Below are 19,634 nucleotides of genomic sequence, written 5' to 3'. Positions count from 1 at the left end.
TCATGCTGTATCATATAATGATACTTCATGTTTATTGGTGACTAATATTTGATTGTATGGATATATCATATTTATTCATTCATCAGTTTTGGACGTTTTGGTTGTTTCCACTTGCTAGTTATGGTGAATAACACTGCTATGAACACTTATGTCCAAGTTTTTGCTTGGATGTATTTCCATTTCCTTTGGGTATATCTAGGAGTGGAATTTCTGGGTCATATGGGAATTCTGTTTAACATTTTGAGGAGTTACTAAGCTGTTTTCCAAAGGGCCTATACTATTTTATGTCCCCAACAGCAGAAAAGATTCAATGAGCATTCTAATTATACCAACATTTCTTATTATTGGCCTTTTAAACTATAACCATCCTACTGGTAAGAAGTGGCATGTCATTGTGGTTTGGATTTGCCTTTCCCCAAAGTCTAAAGATGTTGAACACCTTTTCACGTGCATGTTTTCTTTGGAGAAATGTCTACTTAGAAACTTGGCTTAATTTTTATTTGGTTTATCTTTATTGAATTGCAAGATTTATTTATACATTTTGGATACAATTCTTTATCAAATATGTGAACGTCAACATTTCCCCCATACTCTGTGGCATTGTGATTTTACTTTCTTCATAATAATACTTTTCAACACAATTTTTTTTTTATTTTAATGGAGTCTGACTGAAGTATTTTTCTTTAATATTGTCATATCTATTTTAGAGTCACCTCAAAGAAAACATCAAAGATTTGCTATTATGTTTTTTTCTGAGAATTTTTATAGTTTTATCTTTCGCATTTAGATTTATGATCCATTTTGAGTGAATTTTTGTGTGGTATAAGCAAAAACTACAACTTAACTCTTCTGCATGCAGATATCAATTTGTTCTCTGGAGTACTTACATATAGTTTTGAGATATCAGTTCAGATCACAGGATAGCAAGCCCCTAAGCTTGGAATTCATATTTTTAAAACAAATACCACAGAAAAGGTTGTATACATGTTGGAGTTTAAGAACGACTTAGTTAGACATGTTCATGAGGCATAAAAGAAAGTAAAGTAGAAGTGAGTACATGAGGAATGTGGGAAGATAGACATTTTAGGTGAGAACAGTTTGTTGAATTTCCATGTTGTGACATGTTCCCTTTTTATTTAACTACTGTTACTAGTGTTGTTTTAGCAACTTCATGAGAAGATCTATTAGCAGTGACATTGAACAGATTCAAGGTGTGGCCCCAGGAGAGGTTGACTAAAGTTAAAAATTAGTCCCTGGAATTGAGCTGTAATGGAAAACTGTTTTGATTTTTGCATTAACAAGGGCACTGCATTTGAGCAGACAAATTATAGAAAATGAAATAATAAAAAAGGCAATTTAGGTACCAAAACCTTTAGTGAATGTAGTTAGGGAATGGGGTGGTGCAATAACCAGTACTTCTTATCCTTTCCTAAATTTTGAAACTATTGAAAAATAAAAAACAGTATGTTCAATATAAATCAAATGTTACCTTCATTACCAGTACAGAGAATATTGTAGAGTCTAGCCTACCTCTGCAGGATACTAGAAATGTGAATGCACTTGGTCTGACTGAGTCTTCTGAGGTTTCTATAAAACAAACAAACAAAAATACCATAGATCGGGTAACTTAAACAGCAGAAATTTGCTTCTCACAGTTCTGGAGGCTGGGAAGTCCAAGATCAAGATAGAAGGAAAGAAAGAAAGAAAGAAACAAAGAAACAAACAAACAAACAAACAAACAAATAGATCTTTCTGAAAAACAATGGATGTGGGTATGTGTATAACTGAGTCATTTTTTTTTCAAAAGAAATTATCAAACATTGTAAATCAACTATACTTCAATAAAACTTTAAAAAACAGGAAAAAAAAAAAAAAAAAGATCAAACTGCCGCTAGATTCTTCATCAGGGGAGGGCTCACTTCTTGATTGGTGGACAGTCACATTCCCCCTGTGCATGTACTTGGTCCTCCTCCCCCTTGGCCTCCCCCTCCTTCTTCTTCCTCCTCCTCCTCCACCCCCTCTTCTCTTCATCCTCCCCCTCCTTCTTCTCCTCCTCCTCCTTGTTGTTCTACTAATTCCATCATGAATGTTCTATACTTGTTACCCAGTTTAAACCTATTGACCTGTCAAAGGCTCTGCCTACTAATATCATCACATCATTGGCTAGAGCTTCAATACATAAACATGTAGCCCGTGACATAGTCTTTGGAAGTAATGGAGCACTACAGGTTTCCTATGTGGTGCCTTTACTGCTAAACTCACTGCAGAAAGAGCTACAGGTATTTAGTTGCTTTTCGAAATTCATCTTCCTGACATATAATGAAGGGGCAAAATGAGGGGAGAAATGCAACATTAGAGATTCTTCCTCATGGAAAAAATAATTAAGAGTGGAAAGAACCATACCTGCTAATATTTCAGGGGAGTTTAAATATCTTAATCATTGACTTTAATCATTAGTCTAAGGCTGTGGACAACTTTTTGGGTAAAATATTAACAGCCTATTCAGGACAACTTCTATAGGAATTTAAGCCTATATCCTCAATACCAACTACTGTGCCTTTGAGTATGCACCCAAGATGGCTTGAGGGCAATATTATTTTGTATAATATTATTTAGAACACTACCACATTTAAATCAACTGCAGAAGTCATTTTCTATCTATGGTAATTAGACCAACTGATGGCTCTCAAAGATGCCCATCTCCTAATCCCATAAATTTGTGAAAAATGTAATGTTTTCTTGTGGTTCTGGTAACAAAATGCTACAAACTTGGTGGTTTAAAATAATGGAAATCTTTTTCTCTGATAGTTTTGGAGGCTAAACATTCTAAGTCATGATATAAACACAGCCATGCTACCTTTGAGACTCTGGGTAGAATCCTGCCTTGTCTCTTCCTAGGTCTGATTGTCGATTTCGGTTCTTGGTATTTCTTGACTGCAGCTTCATCTCTGAAATTTCTGCCTTTTAAAATTACATGTTTTTCTCTCGGTATGTCTGTGTCCAAATATCCCTCTTCATATAAGAACAACAGTCATATTGGATTAGAGAACACTCTCATGACCTCAACTTCATTACATCTGCCAAGACCCCATTTCCAAATAAGGTCACATTTGAAGATACCAAGGGTTACGGCTTCAACATATCTTTCAGAGGAACAGAATTTAATCCATAACCCATGTCAAAGAGGAATAAAATTGCAAATGAAATTGCAATTGCTAATCAACCATCCTTAAAATATGAAGATAATCCTGGATTATTCAATTGGGTCCAATGTAATCAACTAGAGATTAAAAGTAGAAGAATGAGGCAGAACGGAGTCAGAGGTGGAGATATGATAGAAGATATGATAACTGAAGCAGATAATCTGAGAGCAACATGGAAGGACTCAACCCCATTTTATTGGCTTACAAGATGGAGGGATGGGGCACCCAGAGCCAACAAATGAGGGAGGCCTCTAGAAGATGAAAAAGGCAAGGAAACAGGTTCTTCTTTAGAATATCTGGAAGGAACTTATTCCTTCCAACCCTCTGATGTTAGTCCATTTCAGACTTCTGACCTGTAGAATTTAAAGATAATAAATTCACATTATCTTAACCCACTAAATTTGTGGTTATTTCTTACAGCAGCAATAGGAAAATAATGATGGTGAGAGTTTTAGTAAGTTATTTTTCTACTTCCCTTCATCAAATTTATCTTTTACAAATTTACCATAGTACTAAAAGCTGATAGCCAATACACATAAAGAAATTAACAGTACTTAGAATCCTGCAAGTCAAAGAGTGGCCCACAGACCAGCAATGTGGACATCATTTGAATGTTAGAAATGCAGAATTTCAGGCCTCACTCAAGACCTGCTCAATTAGAATCCATGTATTAACAGAATCCCCATAAGCACATTAAAATTTGAGAAGCACTGGCCTAGGGTAGGACATATTCAGAGTTAGAGGTCCTTGATTTCTTTTTGACTCTGTAAGACACTTTGTAAAGGGTCTTCATGTAAGTCTCATTTTTTGGTCCATCTCCTCTTCAGGATGTCTTCAATGTTTATATATAAACTATGAGCTCTGGTTAATGTGATCAACCTCAGCTGATTACTGTCATACTGAATTTGAGACTGGCAAATTAATTTAACTTTCACTTTTTCATTTCTTTTATTCAAAAAGGTATGTATTGAAACCCCTTTAGATGAAACAACTTCTAAATGTTCTGCCCATTGACTTTTAAAAATAAATTTTATTCTCTAAAAAATTCAATTCAAATAATTCATTTTATGTGCTATGATATTATATTTTATCATCTCCTTAAATGTCATAATGTTTGATTTTTCTAAGTATAAAGGTATATATGTTGACCACAAAGAATTTAGAAGATGGAAAAATGTATGAGGCAGAAATTAAAAATTGTGCATTATCCCAGATATACTTCACATTTAACATTATAAACTAATATTCCAAGTTGATATTACAAACTGTAAATTTCAAATATCACAAGCAACAAAATCAAAGAAACCAGGAAGATATTTTGTTATATAAAACAGGTAAAGGCAAAGATTAACATCCTCCATTTGTCTTTTATACTTAGTATGATCCCAATAAGTAATATTTTTCAGTCTGAGCTAAGCTTAATTAACTCTGCCTTTCTACAAAAATTATTAAAACAGAAGACTTTTATCACATACTGATATGTGATACGATATCCAAGAAGCAAATTCACTGCCTGTTTACACACACCAACACACACACAATCATATATACTTTTATAGGCAAAATAAAAGTCAGTAATTATCACTGAATGAGTAAATTGAGATTATTTTTTGTCTTCTTTATATATATGTATTTAATATTTTTCAAGCTGAACATAAATTAAAAGTTAAATTATCCTCGAGTTCTCTTATGTTGCAGTGGGTTAAGGATCTGGCATTATCACTGTAGCAGCTTGGGTCACTGCTATGGCATGGGTTTGATCCCTGGCCCAGGGACTTTCATATGCCACATGCTCATCCAAAAAAAAGTTAAATTATTTTGTTTTAATTTCATCTTTATTTATGTGGAAAGGATTTTAAGGCAAAACACAAACAGATATAAATATTATTCAAAAATAATTTTTCTCTTTATATTTGCAGAAATACTTTAGTATAAGAAAATAACATAAAAGATACTTTCCAATCTTTTTAAACCAATATGAATTTATTGTAATGTTTCACTGAATTAAAATTCAAATGTGTGTGAAAAACAAAAATTAAGTCAAACAGAATCATTACTTAATTATATCCTTTAAAGTGTTCATTATGTGGTAGGTTATGACTGTATTTGTACTTAAAAAAGCAATAATACATGCACTTTTGTTTTTTAAGTGAGATTTTATATAAATATGATTTCATTGAAATAAAAAATTTTATGTTGATAGTTATACTACAGAATATCTTCAAAACATGATTATGTAATACCTTATACTTAAATTTATTATTAGAACACTACAAATTTCCTCCTAACATTTTTAAGACACATATTCTCACATCCATCTTTATCTATCATCTCTCTATCTCTCTCCCGCTCCATCTACCTTTCTATGTATCATCTATTGCCTTATCCATCTATCTCCATACACATATATGTGGTATTTATGGAGGTAATTAAGTGCTGAACTAAGAGTGAGCGATCAGGAGAGTCAGAGGTTCTAATTCACTGAACTGCTAAGTTTTTTGAGGAACTAAAAAAATCTCTGAATCTCAGCTGCCTTATTTGAAAAATAGAGTGAAATTAGGATACCCTCATTTCTACATCAGTCAAATGAAGATGTTACTACTCTACTTATCATGCATTGTGAAAATTACCATTAAATAATGAATATGAAGTATTTAGCAAAATGCTTGACACAGAATTTATCCCAATTTTATCTAAGATCATTTCCAATTTTAAAATTCTACTGTTCAGCAACCAAGTTTCTCTCCATTTTTATTTCCTGTCTGTGTTTAATGGGAATAAAGTACAACATTTCTACAAATTATTCATTTGTGCTCTTTCCCTTCCCCTTTCAGTTCACTGAAGGTACAGCACTTAATCCAGCTGTTAACCGTTTTAACCTGAGGGGTTGTTGAAAATAAATCCTCTTTAGAAGGCTTTCTAAGGTCCACTCATGATTTCAAAATAGCTTGAAAATCAATCAGATTAACTAAAACATTTTCTACTCAGACATCTATTAGAAAACTGATGTCTGTATAATGCTTCTTTGACATTGTGAACTTCTCTCATCTCAGCTCTACAAAATCAGTACTGAAAATTGATACTTGAAGGCAGATTTTTCCCAAACTGCATTTTTTTCCCTGAAAATTCTCATTTCTAATTAGCATTAGGTTAATATTAGCAGTGGCTTTTCCTTTGAAAATTACTAGGTCATCTTTTTAGGGCCTTTCTCTCTCTCTCTCTCTCACACACACACACACACACACACAATATTTTTAGACCAAAAAATAAAAAAAAAAAAAACGAAAAAAAATCCCTCCACATTAAGGAAAAAAATCTTATATCTGTCCTTTTTATTTATCTTCAATGATTGTAGAAGTGAGTAATAGTTGGAAATTTAAAATGTGGAGAATATATTTATGCCACATTGGATGCTATTAGAAGACTTGAATCTTAGATCAATTGATAGTAATTAGTTTATTAACTTTGATAAGGCATTCAAACTCTCTGGACTGCAACTTCTTCATTGAATAATTAATAATTTGGATTTTATTACTTCTAGGATACTATATATTTCTGAGATATGTGACTATTTGCACAATCAATTAGGTGGACCTTTTATAAAGTGGATATTGTGTTTATCTCATTCACTCCCATATCAACCAACACCTAGATATTCATTAACAGAAGTAGACTTCAAATAAATATTGATATAAAAATTATGCAAGTTTTCTGTATTGTTTTGATGTGATTTTGAGTAGAAATTTTCAAAATAAAGAGACACAATGATATATAGGAAATCTCATTTTATTGCACTTTGCAAATATTTTGTTTTTTGCAAATTGAATATTGGTGGTAACCCTGTGTAAAGCAAGCCTATCAGTCCCATTTTTCCAACAATATTTGGTCACTTGAAGTCTCTGTGTCACATTTTGGCAATTTTCACAATGTTTCAGACTTTTTCATTATTATTGCATTTGTTATGATGATCAGAGATCTTTGACATTACTATTGGGACAGTTTTGCAGCACCATGAATCACGCCTGTATAAGATGACAAATGATAAATGTTGTGTGTTTTCTGACTTGCTCCACCAGCCTGCTTTTCTTTAGGACACATCAATATTAAAATTAGGCCAATTAATAACCCTGCAATGGCTCCTAAGTGCACAAGTTGAAAGAAGAGTTGCACATCTCTCACTTTAAATCAAAAGCTATAAATGATTAACTTCGGAAGGTGTGTTGAAAGCTGTGATAAGCCAAAAACTGGGTCTCTTGTGCCAGACAGTTTGCCCAGTTGTAAATGCAAAGGAAAATTCTTTAAGGAAATTAAAAGTGCTACTCCATCGAAGACATGAATGATAGGAAAGTGAAACAGACTTATTGGTGATACGGAGAAAGTTTTGGTGGTCTTGTTAAAAGATCAAACCAGCCACAACATTCCCTAAAGCCAAAGCTGAGTTCAGTGGAAGGTCCTCAATTCTATAAAGACTGAAAAAGGTGAGGATGCTGCAGAAGAAAACTGGGAAGCTAATAGAGGTTTGCTCGTGAGGTTTAAGGAAAGAAATTGTCTCCAAAATAGAAAATGCAAGGTGAAGCAGCAAGTACTGATGTAGCAGCTGCAGCAAGTTATCCAGAATATCTAGCCGGGATAATGAACATGGCTACACTAAATAATAGACTTTCAATGTAGATGAAACAGCCTTGTATTGGAAGAAGTGACATCTAGGATTTTCAGAGCTAGAGAGGAGAAGTCAATACTGGCTGGCTTCAAAGCTTCAAAGTGCAAGGTCACTTTCCTATTAAGGGCTAATGCATCTGGAGACTTTTAAGTTGAAGCCAGTGTTCATTTACCACACTGAAAATCCTAGGACCCTTAGGAATTATGCTAAATCTACTCTTTCTGTACTCTGTCAATGGAATAATAAAGCCTGAACATCTGTTTATAACATGGCTTACTTGATATTTGAAGTCCACTGTTGAGATCTACTCTGCTCAGGAAAAAGAAAAAAGTTTTCTTTCAAAATATTACTGTCCATTAACAATGTACCTGAGCACTCAAGAGCTCAGATGGAAATGCACAGCAAGATTAATGTTGTTTTCATGCCTGATGACACAACATCTATTCTGCAGCCCATGGATCAACTTTGAAATCTTACTATTTAAGAAGTATATTTCATAAGGTTAAAGTTGCCATAGATAGTGATTCCTCTGATGGATCTGGGGAAAGTAAATTAAAAACCTTCTGGAATGTATTCACCATTCTAGATGTCATTAAGAACATTCATGATTCATGGAGTCCCCATTGTGGATCAACAGTTTATGATCTCCACTAGGATCCACGATGATGTAGGTTCAATCCCTGGCCTCACTCAGTGGGTTAAGGATCCATCATTGCTGTGAGCTGTGGTTTAGGTCACAAATGCAGCCCAGATCCCATGTTGCTGTGGCTGTGGAATAGGCTGGCAGCTGCAGCTCTGATTGGACCCCTAGCCTGGGAACTTCCATGTGCTGCAAGTGCAGCCCTCTACCCACCTCCCCACCCCCCAAAAAAAGAACATTCATGATTAATGAACAGAGGTTAACATTAACAGGGTTTGGAAGAAGTTTATCCCATCCCTCAAGGATGACCTTGAAGCATTCAAGACTTCAGTGCAGAGAGGAACTACAGATATGGTGGAAATAGCTAGACAACTAGAATTAGAAATGGAGCCTGAAGATGTGGCTGAATTGCTGTAATTTCATGATAATACTTCAACAAATGAGAAGGGCTTCTTATTTATGAGCAAAGTAAGTGGTTTCTTGACATGGGATTTACTCTTGGTGAAGATACTGTGAAGATAGTTAATATTGACAACAAAGTGTTTAAAATATTACATAAAACTTAGTTGATAAAATAGTAGGAGTTTAAGAAACTTGCCTCTGATTTTGAAAGAATTTTCACTGTGGGTAAAATGCTATTAAAGGGCCTTGCATGCTATGAAGAAATTTTTCATGAAAGGAAGAGTCAGTCAATTGATGCAGTAAACTTCATTTTTGTCTTGCCACAGCCACCCAAACCTTCAGCGACCACCACCCTGATCAATCAGTGGTCATTAATATCAAGGCAAAACTCTCCACCAGCAAAAAGATCAGGATTCACTGAAGGCTCAGATGATGGTTAGCATTTTTTAGCAATAAAGTATATTTTAAATTAAGACATGTACATTAAATGGCATTTTTAGCAACATGGATGTGACTAGAGATTCTCATACTATGTGAAGTAAGTCAGAAAGAGAAAGACAGGGAGGGAGTGGGATGGATTGGGAGTTTGGGCTTGGTAGATGTAAACTATTACATTTAGAATGGATAAGCAATGAGGTCCTACTGTACAGCACAAGGAAATATATCCAATCTCTTGAGACAGAACAAGATGGAATATAGCATGAGAAAAAGAATATATACATTTCTGTCCAGCAGAAATTGGCACAACACTATAAATCTTCTATACTTTAATTAAAAATATATACATTATTGTATTTATATACATAATGCTATTGTATATTTAGTAGACTGCAATATAGTAGACACAGAGCTTTTACATGCACTGGGAAACCAAAAAAAAATGTGACCAGCTTTATTGGGATATTTTATTTTGGTGGCCTACCACCAAATTTGCAATATCTCTGCCGTATGTCTATACTCCAAATAATGCAAAAAGTACATGCAACCAAATTCTGTTGTAAGGTATTTTTTAAAATTAAGACTTCAGAAATTTAACACAGTTAATAGTCCATGAGCTAATCCTCATCATGGAGGGAAATGTGCTCTTATGTAAGCCAAGACAGAACTATGTTGCCAGAACAAAATGAAACATTGAAATCGCTATAGTATCTATCAATATCCACTCCAAAAAAACTTTTATACTTATTATTGACTGCCAATAAACATCCATTCGGTCAAAGCAGAAAAAAAAAATCTCCAGAGTCAACTTCCACAGATACTTCATATGCCATTCTCTGAATGCCTTGGACTTTGCATAATTTGCAAAATATCTAAAGGGACCAATTTTGCTGAACAACTTGAAGCTAATGGAATCTCTTGTTACCAGTGGCTGTGGTGAGAGTACAGCTGACGTGTGTGTGTGTGTGTGTGTGTGTGTGTGTCTATTTAAGGCTGCACCCACAGCATTTGGAAGTTCCTAGGCTAGGGGTCAAATCGAGCTCTAGCTGCCAACCTCCACCACAGCCACAGCAATGAGGGATCCAAGCCATGTCTGCAACCTACACCATGGGTCACAGCAACACTGGATCCCTAACCCACTGAGGTTAGGGATTGAACCCGCCTTATGGATACTAGTCAGATTCGTTTCCACTGAACCATGGTGAGAACTTCCCCAGATGATTCATTTTTAAAGGTATAATACTGATCTGAAGTAGTCCTTGTAAAAGAAAATCGAGAACATCCTTGAGGTAGTTCCAAAATAGGAATTTTAGAGAAAACCATCACCTGGTCCATTCCAACATAAAAGAGTGTGCCAATAACATGAATGTCAAATGCCAACTCTCATAAAATATGTCCAAAGTTCTAATTGGTACTGAGTATTATCATTTCTAAAACAAATTATATCTTATATTTATGTGTAATACCTTGTATGTATTGTATATACTTAGTGTCACAATTGCCTTATGATGCTAACATTAAAATAGTCTTTTTAATTTCATCAAGAAAAAAAGAAGAACCTGAATCTGAAAGTTGAATTGTCTAATCAAGATTTAAGTACTGCTGTTAAATTACATTGTCAGCCTTGTAATAAATTCTGATTAAGAATTTACACCTTTGTGAACAGATTAGCAGACCTAATTGATTTTGATCTGTTAACTTCAATTTGCAGCTTTAAAAAGGTGTAACCTCACCCAGATTTATGGTTTGAAGCTCTTGTGTTTGAATTAATAAATTTTACACTTGATCTCATATTAAGAAGAACTTTGGTTAAGTACATATATTTCTTTGAGTGGAAACTATGCCTTAACTTCTGGACATTGCAAATATTTTCATAAATGTCCCTACTTATTAATCTCCAAACATTAGAAACAATAATTTTACATCTCATTTATTATCTGTCAACCATGAGTTTCTACTTTCACGTAATTATGAGAAGAACTTATCCTGTGTTTTTATACTCACATCATCCTCTTGGACTTTGCCTGCCGTGATAGACATATGGTCAGGTTGTTCTAATTCAGTTGTTAATATACCATATTGCACATAACAATCATTTATCATCAAAGCTGTTAGAGACTCTGGGAAAAGCCAGGGACAATAATTATAAGTTATCACTTGTAATTACATTTTAAGGTTTGCAAAATCAGGGTTTATAGAAATTCATTATATGAAGATGAGTTCTTGTTCAAAATAAGTACGGGAGCTGAGTCAGGCTCTGTTTTCTGATTCTTATTTCATCTACTTTATTAAATTTTGGAATTGAATACATTAAAAACACTTTGGCTAGTTGACAAACAGTACAATCCTATATTATGCAATACTTACGTAGGTTCAAAATATTTTTATATCATTCAAATAAACTTCTTTATTTAAATAGGCATCAGTAAAACTTATTGGAACAGCTAATTAGCCTTAAGTAAAACTGTAGCAATGTTTATAAGAGACTTTCTATTTTAACTTGCATCGTGGAGATTTTTGCTCAAATAATTGTCTTTATTATTGCCAATAACAACTTCACCTTCCCCCAAATCTTGATTCCAAGAAATCTACTCTGACCAACACTTGCTGATTTTCCTGTTCTCCTGCTGTACCTATTCTTTAAAAATATATTTCACCTCCCCAGGATCTCTAGCTTTGGATGCCTGTCTTTCCTTCTATATTATTCCTTTTATGTGCTTATTTTACTCTTCAACAATTTTGATACCCATTTCATCCTATTACAGTGTCTTTGCATTTATATTCAGACCCCTTCCCTTTTTCCCCTCATACATGTTCGAAACAAGGCGGGATGATGGTGGTATTTGCCTGGAGCACAAATGTAAAGAGGCACCGAAAGTTCATCAGCAAGATAATAATATTTTAATGCAATATTTTTTAAAAGTTAATGCAAAAAATCCACCACAAGCAAAATATCAGAATATAAATTAAGGCAGGATTTGTATTTGGTATTTGTATTTGTATTTTTCCTTTGTATCAGGCTCACCTAGGCACTATTATTGATTCTACCTACCAAAGTTATGTATCTTCTTATTATGAAAGAAATCAATTTGCTCTATCCCAGTTTCTTATAGAGTCTTTATCTTTTTCAGGGGAGAGGCTGCATATAATATGGGAAATAGTAGAAACTTTGGAGTCAGTCTAACTGGTTTCTGTTTTGCTGCATATTATGCATTTACTTTGGTGAATATACATAAGTACTTTAGAGTCTTGGTTAACTCTTCTGTAAAATGGGAATATAAATAAAGGACAATCAATTTTAATTGGATAAGTTATAAGTTATTATAAAGTATGGAAACCTGTTTTCAAAAATACTTCCTCTCTATTTCAAGTTGACTGTGCTTTTAAAAGATGCTTAAATGTGTCATGCTTCTTTTGAACTTTGTACCAGTTGCATCAGAATGTTCTTCCCTCCCTTCTTTCCCATGTCCCATCTCTTATATTCCCCTTCAGAACTCACCCAGTGTACTTTACTTCCATAGATTATTTTCTAAGCCCTAAACTACATTACATCCCCCATTGTAAGAAGGCATATCAGCAAATACTTTGTAGCTTTTGTCAAAGTTGAAATGATTGGTTTATGCAATTAACTGTTTAATGCCTGCATTCTATACTGAACTGCAAGTAGAAGTTCAGTTTTGTTTTTTGTTTTGTTTTGTTTTGTTGTTGTTGTTGTTGTTGTTCTTTTCTAGGGCTGCACCCGAGGTACATGGAGGTTCCCAGGCTAGGGGTCTAACCAAAGCTGTAGCCACCGGCCTATGCCACAGCCACAGAAACGTGGGATCCTAGCCGCATCTGCGACCTACACCACAGCTCACGGCAACACTGGATCCTTAAACCATTCAGCGAGGCCAGGGATCAAACCCACAACCCCATGGTTCCTAGTCGGATTCATTAACCACTGAGCCATGACAGGAACTCCAGAAGTTCAGTTTTTTATTCTCTTGATATTTTATTTCCAACATATGGCACAGTGTATGGTAAATAGTAGGCACTCAAATAAAAACATTTTTATGAGTAATGTTGGAATGAGTGGTGTCAACCTTGTACTATTTGATTTACTTCCTCTCAAAATTCTAATAAACAATCATGGAAGAATAAAAGTATTCAAATCATATAATTTACTCTAAAATTTTATAGGAAGTAGAACAGGGTAAATTTGATGCTAAAAATCAGATTATTTTTTACAATCACAGAGCTTATTATTATATTAGATTAACATGTCAGCAATAAATTTTCATAGTAATCTCCTGTCATACTTAAAATATATATCATTCAACAATCAGTCCTATTAACACACTTTGAAACACTGTAAATACAAAGCAACATTCTTAAAATGACAAAAAAACTTTTAAACAACAAAAACTTTCTAAAAAATGCCGATGAAACACTTAAGAGCAAACCACTAAATATGTTTGTATATTCTCTGAGATATTACAGCTGCACAGAAACAAAAATTATTAGGAATCAAACTAAAAACTATTAGGAATCAAAATAAATTATGATTATTTAACTAGAAATCAATTCTTAGTTGTGTGACTTTAGAGAACTACAGAATCCATTCCTGTATAATTTTACAAAACATAGTTTGAAAAAACTCATAAGTGACATTTTAAAACTATGAGACAAAATGCAAATATTTATGCTTATATAATTATTACATACAAGATGATTTTTTTAGTCTAAATGATATTTGGAGCTTTTAAGATTTACTGTAGCAAAGAATGTGCCTATTGCAAATAGGCAGTCATTGTTAGGACTGAAATCACTTATCGAAGTAACTCATGACATATTATTTGCATTTGTCTTTCAGGAAATTATTCTCATTTCTCTTTAAAACATCAGCTTGTCCTTTGGTAAATCAGGGGGCTTGGTTTTCTGTACCCAGAGATTACAACATGCTACAAAAAGTCCATTAAAATTCAGCTCAGGTGTCTGCAGTCCAGTATATGCTTCTCATCTTTAGTCATGATGTCATGCTTCAAAGGACAGCATGATAAGAATATACTTACTTTGTGACAGCTAACAGCCCTGGTAAGAAAACCTTAGGGCCAGAAAAACATAAAAATCTTAACTCAAAGATGTGATCAAGTTAAGCTCTCTTCATACTCACCTGAAACACAAAAAGCAGAGTCTGAGGTTACTCGGCTGTGAAGTAACAATGCTATTGCAAGGTGATCACTGAGTTATGTTCGTGTTTTCCCATGAAATACATTTCGCCAAATCTGGTGGATTTTAAAACAAAGTGAACAGGTGATATCTTGGCTAAAGTGTTCACATGTGAAACTAACAATAACAGTTGGGGTTGTTCCTGCTGGAGGAAACAATAATTAACTATATGTTATAAGCCTAATTTTGATAAAGTTGTCATAAGAAAAAGTGTTAATACAAAGTACAAAGCTCCTAAAATTTATTTTAAAAGTATTAGAGAATATAAAAACAGTTTTGATTGATCTACAAATATATTCTATAGAGATTAAACTATTCTGGTTACTACATAAAAACAATCTTTCAGAAGTATGGATGCACTTAATTTAACTGTCATGAATTTTATCCTTCATATAAATAAATGCTTTCTTGAAATAATCTTTCCATAAATCCAAAATGTAGCTTATTCTACAAAACATTGCAAACAATTTGTAAATTTGTTTTCATTAATGTTGCATACTATATTTACTCTTATGTTTATGGAAAGAATGGAGTTCTAGTTCTTTGCTCTGTGCTTTAAGAGTCTAGTAAACTCGAATACTGACAGTCTTTATTTATATCCAAAATCATATTTGTAGAAGTAGTAAAATCAAATGAATTTTTACTCTAAGTATTCAGACACCCAAGTTATTTAATTAAAGTCAGAGAGTTGCAGTTAATCATAAATAGTACTTGGTCAACCACATTTTTTACAGATGAATATATTTAGGAATAGAACAATTTGGGGATCCACAAGGGATTGTGTTACTGGTTACTGATAAATTGATATCTGAAGACCATAACCCTGAATGTGTGTATTCTACACAAAGATGAATTTTACTACAAAGTTATCTTGAAACCTACCCAAATCTAAGAAAATAGATTTAATGTAGATGGTTAAATTCTTGAAAAAGTGATTATTATTGGAAAGATATTTTCACTATAAATTTATACTTAATGTATGATAGCCATTTCCTTAGCCTAGAGTGGGAGATAGTTTTTTGTGTGTGATAGAAAAATGAAACTCTCAATATTATCTAGAACAGTCTATTTAAATATTTGGTTTGTTATATGTGAAGCAATTACAAAGAGATACTTATTTCTATGAAACATATAATTGATGTCATACATTTCATATATACCATTCAATTCCGCATTAATTTTTAATTTACCATTCAGTTATAATCACACTGCATAAAAACAAATATGAGAATGTGTTTGTAGTTGAAAGAAAAAAAAATAGAGTTTTAACTTGTTAAACCATTTATATTTATTATAAAATGAATATAAAGCCAAGCCTTAGAAAAGCTGTATCCATAAAATTAGAAGTTATATTCTGAATGTAAATTTAAATATACAGGTAGGAATTCATCTTTTTTTTCCCCATATTAAAAATTTTATCGAAGCAGAGCTGATTTACAAGTTGTGATCATTTCTGCTGTACAACAAAGTGATTCAGTTACACATATACACACATCCATTCTTTTTCAGATTCTTTTCCCATATAGATTATCACAGAATATATTGATTGCGTAGAGTTCCCTGTGCTGACAGCAGGTCCCCACTGGCCAGGCATTCAATATACAGCGTACATGTGCCAATCTCAAATCCCCAGTTCACCCCTTCCCCCACTCCACCTGTCTCCTTTGGTAACCATAAGTTTGTTTAAAGTCTGAGAGTCTGTTCTGCAATAAATTCATTTGTATCTTTTTTTTAGATTCCACATATAAGTGATATCATGTGATGTTTGTTTTTCACTGTCTAAAAGAATTCATATCTTTATATTCTAAACTTCACTTGGTCATTTTGAACCCAAATATCAGTATGCCAAAGTTTGTCCCTCTGGTTGGTTTTTATCAGTGGTTGGATGAAATATGAAAACATATATTGAATGTTATTTATACCTTTTCTGCAGCTTTGCCTCTCATGAGCATCCACATTGAAAGCATTATCTTTCCTAGCAGACTGTAGGTGAATGCAATGTGATCCTTTCCTTTGTTATGAAATATCCAAATCATTTTTTAAATTAAAACACTGAGTTGAGGAGTTCCCATTGTGGCTCAACAGTAATGAACCTGACCAGTATCCATGAAGATGCGGGTTCGATCCCTGGTCCTGCTCAGGGGGTTAAAGGATCTGGCATTGCCATGAGCTGTGCTGTGGGTCACAGATGCAGCTCGGATCCCACATTGCTGTGACTGTAGTGTAGGCTGGCGGCTACAGCTCCAATTTGACCCCTAGCCTGGGAACTTCCATATGCCATGGGTGCGGCTCTTAAAAAAAGACAAAAAAAGACAAAAAAAAAAAGACACTGAAATAAAGAAAAGGCATATTTTTCAAATGCATACATGAATTAGGAAAGAGAGAATGTCATATTAAATTATAATTTTAGCATTCAAGACCATTTTATTTTAAAACCAAGTGAAGTTTAGAATATGAAGTTATGAATTCCTACTATAAAATAGATGACCAATAAGAACTTACTTATAGCACAGGGTACTATGCTCAATATTGTGTAATAACCTATACTGAAGAGGATGTAAGAAAATATATATATGTATGTATGACATATATATTATTATATATATAACTATATATACATATATGTATAACTAAATTACTGTACCCTTGAAACTAACACATTGTAAATCAATGACATCTCAAATAATTTTTTAAAAGATCATTTTGATAGTTTAAAACTTTAGAACCCATCCTTCAAAATAAAATTCAAAACATTTAAAATTGTATAAGCATTATCTCACTCCATTCTTGGTGTAGCGTAGTTGATAATGGGTGTTTTTGCAGTTCTGTCTATCTAGTTAAAGATGAATGGAAATATCTAACTTTTTTATCTTTCATTTATTTTATTTTATTTTTTGTCTTTTTTGTCTTTTCTAGGGCCGCACCCATGGCATACGGTGGTTCCCAGGCTAGGGGTCTAATCGGAGCTGTAGCCGCTGGCCTACGCCAGAGCCACAGCAATGCCAGATCCGAGTGGCGTCTGTGACCTACACCACAGCTCATGGCAATGCTGGATCCTTAACCCACAGAGCGAAGCCAGGGATCACACCTGCAGCCTCATGGTTCCTAGTCGGATTCATTAACCATTGAGCCACGACAGGCTCAACTTTTTTTTTTTAAATGATCATATCCACAGCATATGGAACTTACCAGTCCAGTGACTGAATCTAAGCCACAGCTGTGGCAACACGAGATCCTTTAACCCACTGTACCAGGCTGGGGATCGAACCCACTCCTCTGCGGTGACCTGAGCCACTGCAGTCAGATTCATAACTCACTGTGTCACAGTGGGAACTCCTCCTCCTTACTTTTTGAATGTTACATTGTAAGAAACGGAACTGTACTGGAATAATTTGTTTCATCTCTGAAATATTATGTTGAGTCTAGGGTAGCAAATTTTAAGAATGAACACCAATTGTTGACTTTAAAAAAAATTATTATAGTTGTTTTACAGTTTTCTATCAATTTCTGCTGTGCAGCAAAGTGACCCAGTTATCAATATATATATTCTTTTTCTCACGTTATCCTCCATCATGTTCCACCACAAGTGATTAGATATAGCTAATTATTCATATACAATGACAAAATGAACTATTTATAATAGTTCAGTTATTTAGAAAATCTATTTGTGCTATGTGATTTCATAGAGAAAAATAGAAACAATTTTTGAATAAAATGCATGAACAATCTGACAGACAAGGAGGTTTTGGTACATATGCCATAGGACTTGCCTAACAACTCATGCTGTCCAACTTTGAACAGATGGCTCTTGTGATAATGACATTCCTCTTATAGATATGAACATTGAGAGATTGAGTGACAGTGTATTCAGTGGTGACAAAGAAGGGGATTCATGCATTGAAAGTACTTTGTGTTAATGTGATTTTATGATCATGTGGAAGTTTACTGTGCAATTTTAACATTCATTATAATATAAAATACAAGCTATATAAAAATAAAATAACTTATATGATTTTAAGCGGCAGTTAAAAGATCCTGAGAGGATTTGGGGATGGGAAAATGAGATATTTATACAAAAAAATTGTCTTTGAAAGTTTTAAAGCATATTGGTAAAAGAAACACCTGTGAATAAACTACAGTTTGTGAAGTAGAACGTTAGCAATTGCTGTAGGTTAAATGTTTTTCCCACCAAAATTCATAGTTGAAGCCTGGTCCATAAAGTGATGATATTCGGATGTGGGGCCTTTGGCTTTTTAAGTCATGAGGGCAGGATCCTCATGAACAGGAGTAGTGCCCTGTAAAATAGATCCCAGAAAGCTCCCCTGCCCACTTCCCCAAAGTGAGGTTATAGTGAGAAGATGGTTAGCAGACAAATTGATCTTGGACTTTCCAGCCTCCAGAACCATAAGAAATAAATTAGTTTTTGTAAGCCACCTAGTATTCTGTTTTAGGAGTCTGAGTGAATTAAGGCACTATAGATGAAGCATGTACTCCTTCCCTACTAGAAATATACTTGATCTTAATTTCAGTACTTTCTTAATTATTCTTCCAACTTGGACTTTGTATGTACTTTGTACATTCTTAGACCAGTCAGGAAAGGCCCTTGCCCTGGACACATCACTTAGAAAGTGCTGCATTGTCACAGTTATATAAACAACACATTCTTTAACAAAGAATAACCTTTTTTTTTTTTTCCCCTCTCAGAACCCAGTGATGTCACAATAGAACCCATAACTCTATAAACATCTACTCTCATACCCAGTCCTGTTCAAGTCTCCTGGAGGACCCTCCTCCACATCTCTTGTCTTAAATCCTAGGGGGGGGAAAAACTGTACCTATTCTGATTGTCATGTGCCTCCACTTAAACAGAGGACAGACATTACCTCTGAGGTGAAGAGCTCTTGAGTGATTGAAACACTTAGGTAAAGGAAAACACAATTTAATTAACGTGTCAGATAGCATAAATAGCATATATTCTTCTTGAAGGAAGAATATATGCTATTCTTCCAGAGTGATGCTATTTCCAGAGTGATGAACATTTTTTTTTTCCTCTTTGAGTCAACTGGTTCAGTGATACATAGGA

The sequence above is a fragment of the Sus scrofa genome, chromosome 8 (genome assembly GCF_054392235.1).
Source record: "Sus scrofa isolate SSC_HxYL_T2T_F1_AM1 chromosome 8, Sscrofa_HxYL_maternal_Yorkshire_Landrace_v2.0, whole genome shotgun sequence".
In the NCBI taxonomy this organism is placed as follows: domain Eukaryota; kingdom Metazoa; phylum Chordata; class Mammalia; order Artiodactyla; family Suidae; genus Sus; species Sus scrofa.
Note: the sequence above shows the minus strand (reverse complement) of the source record.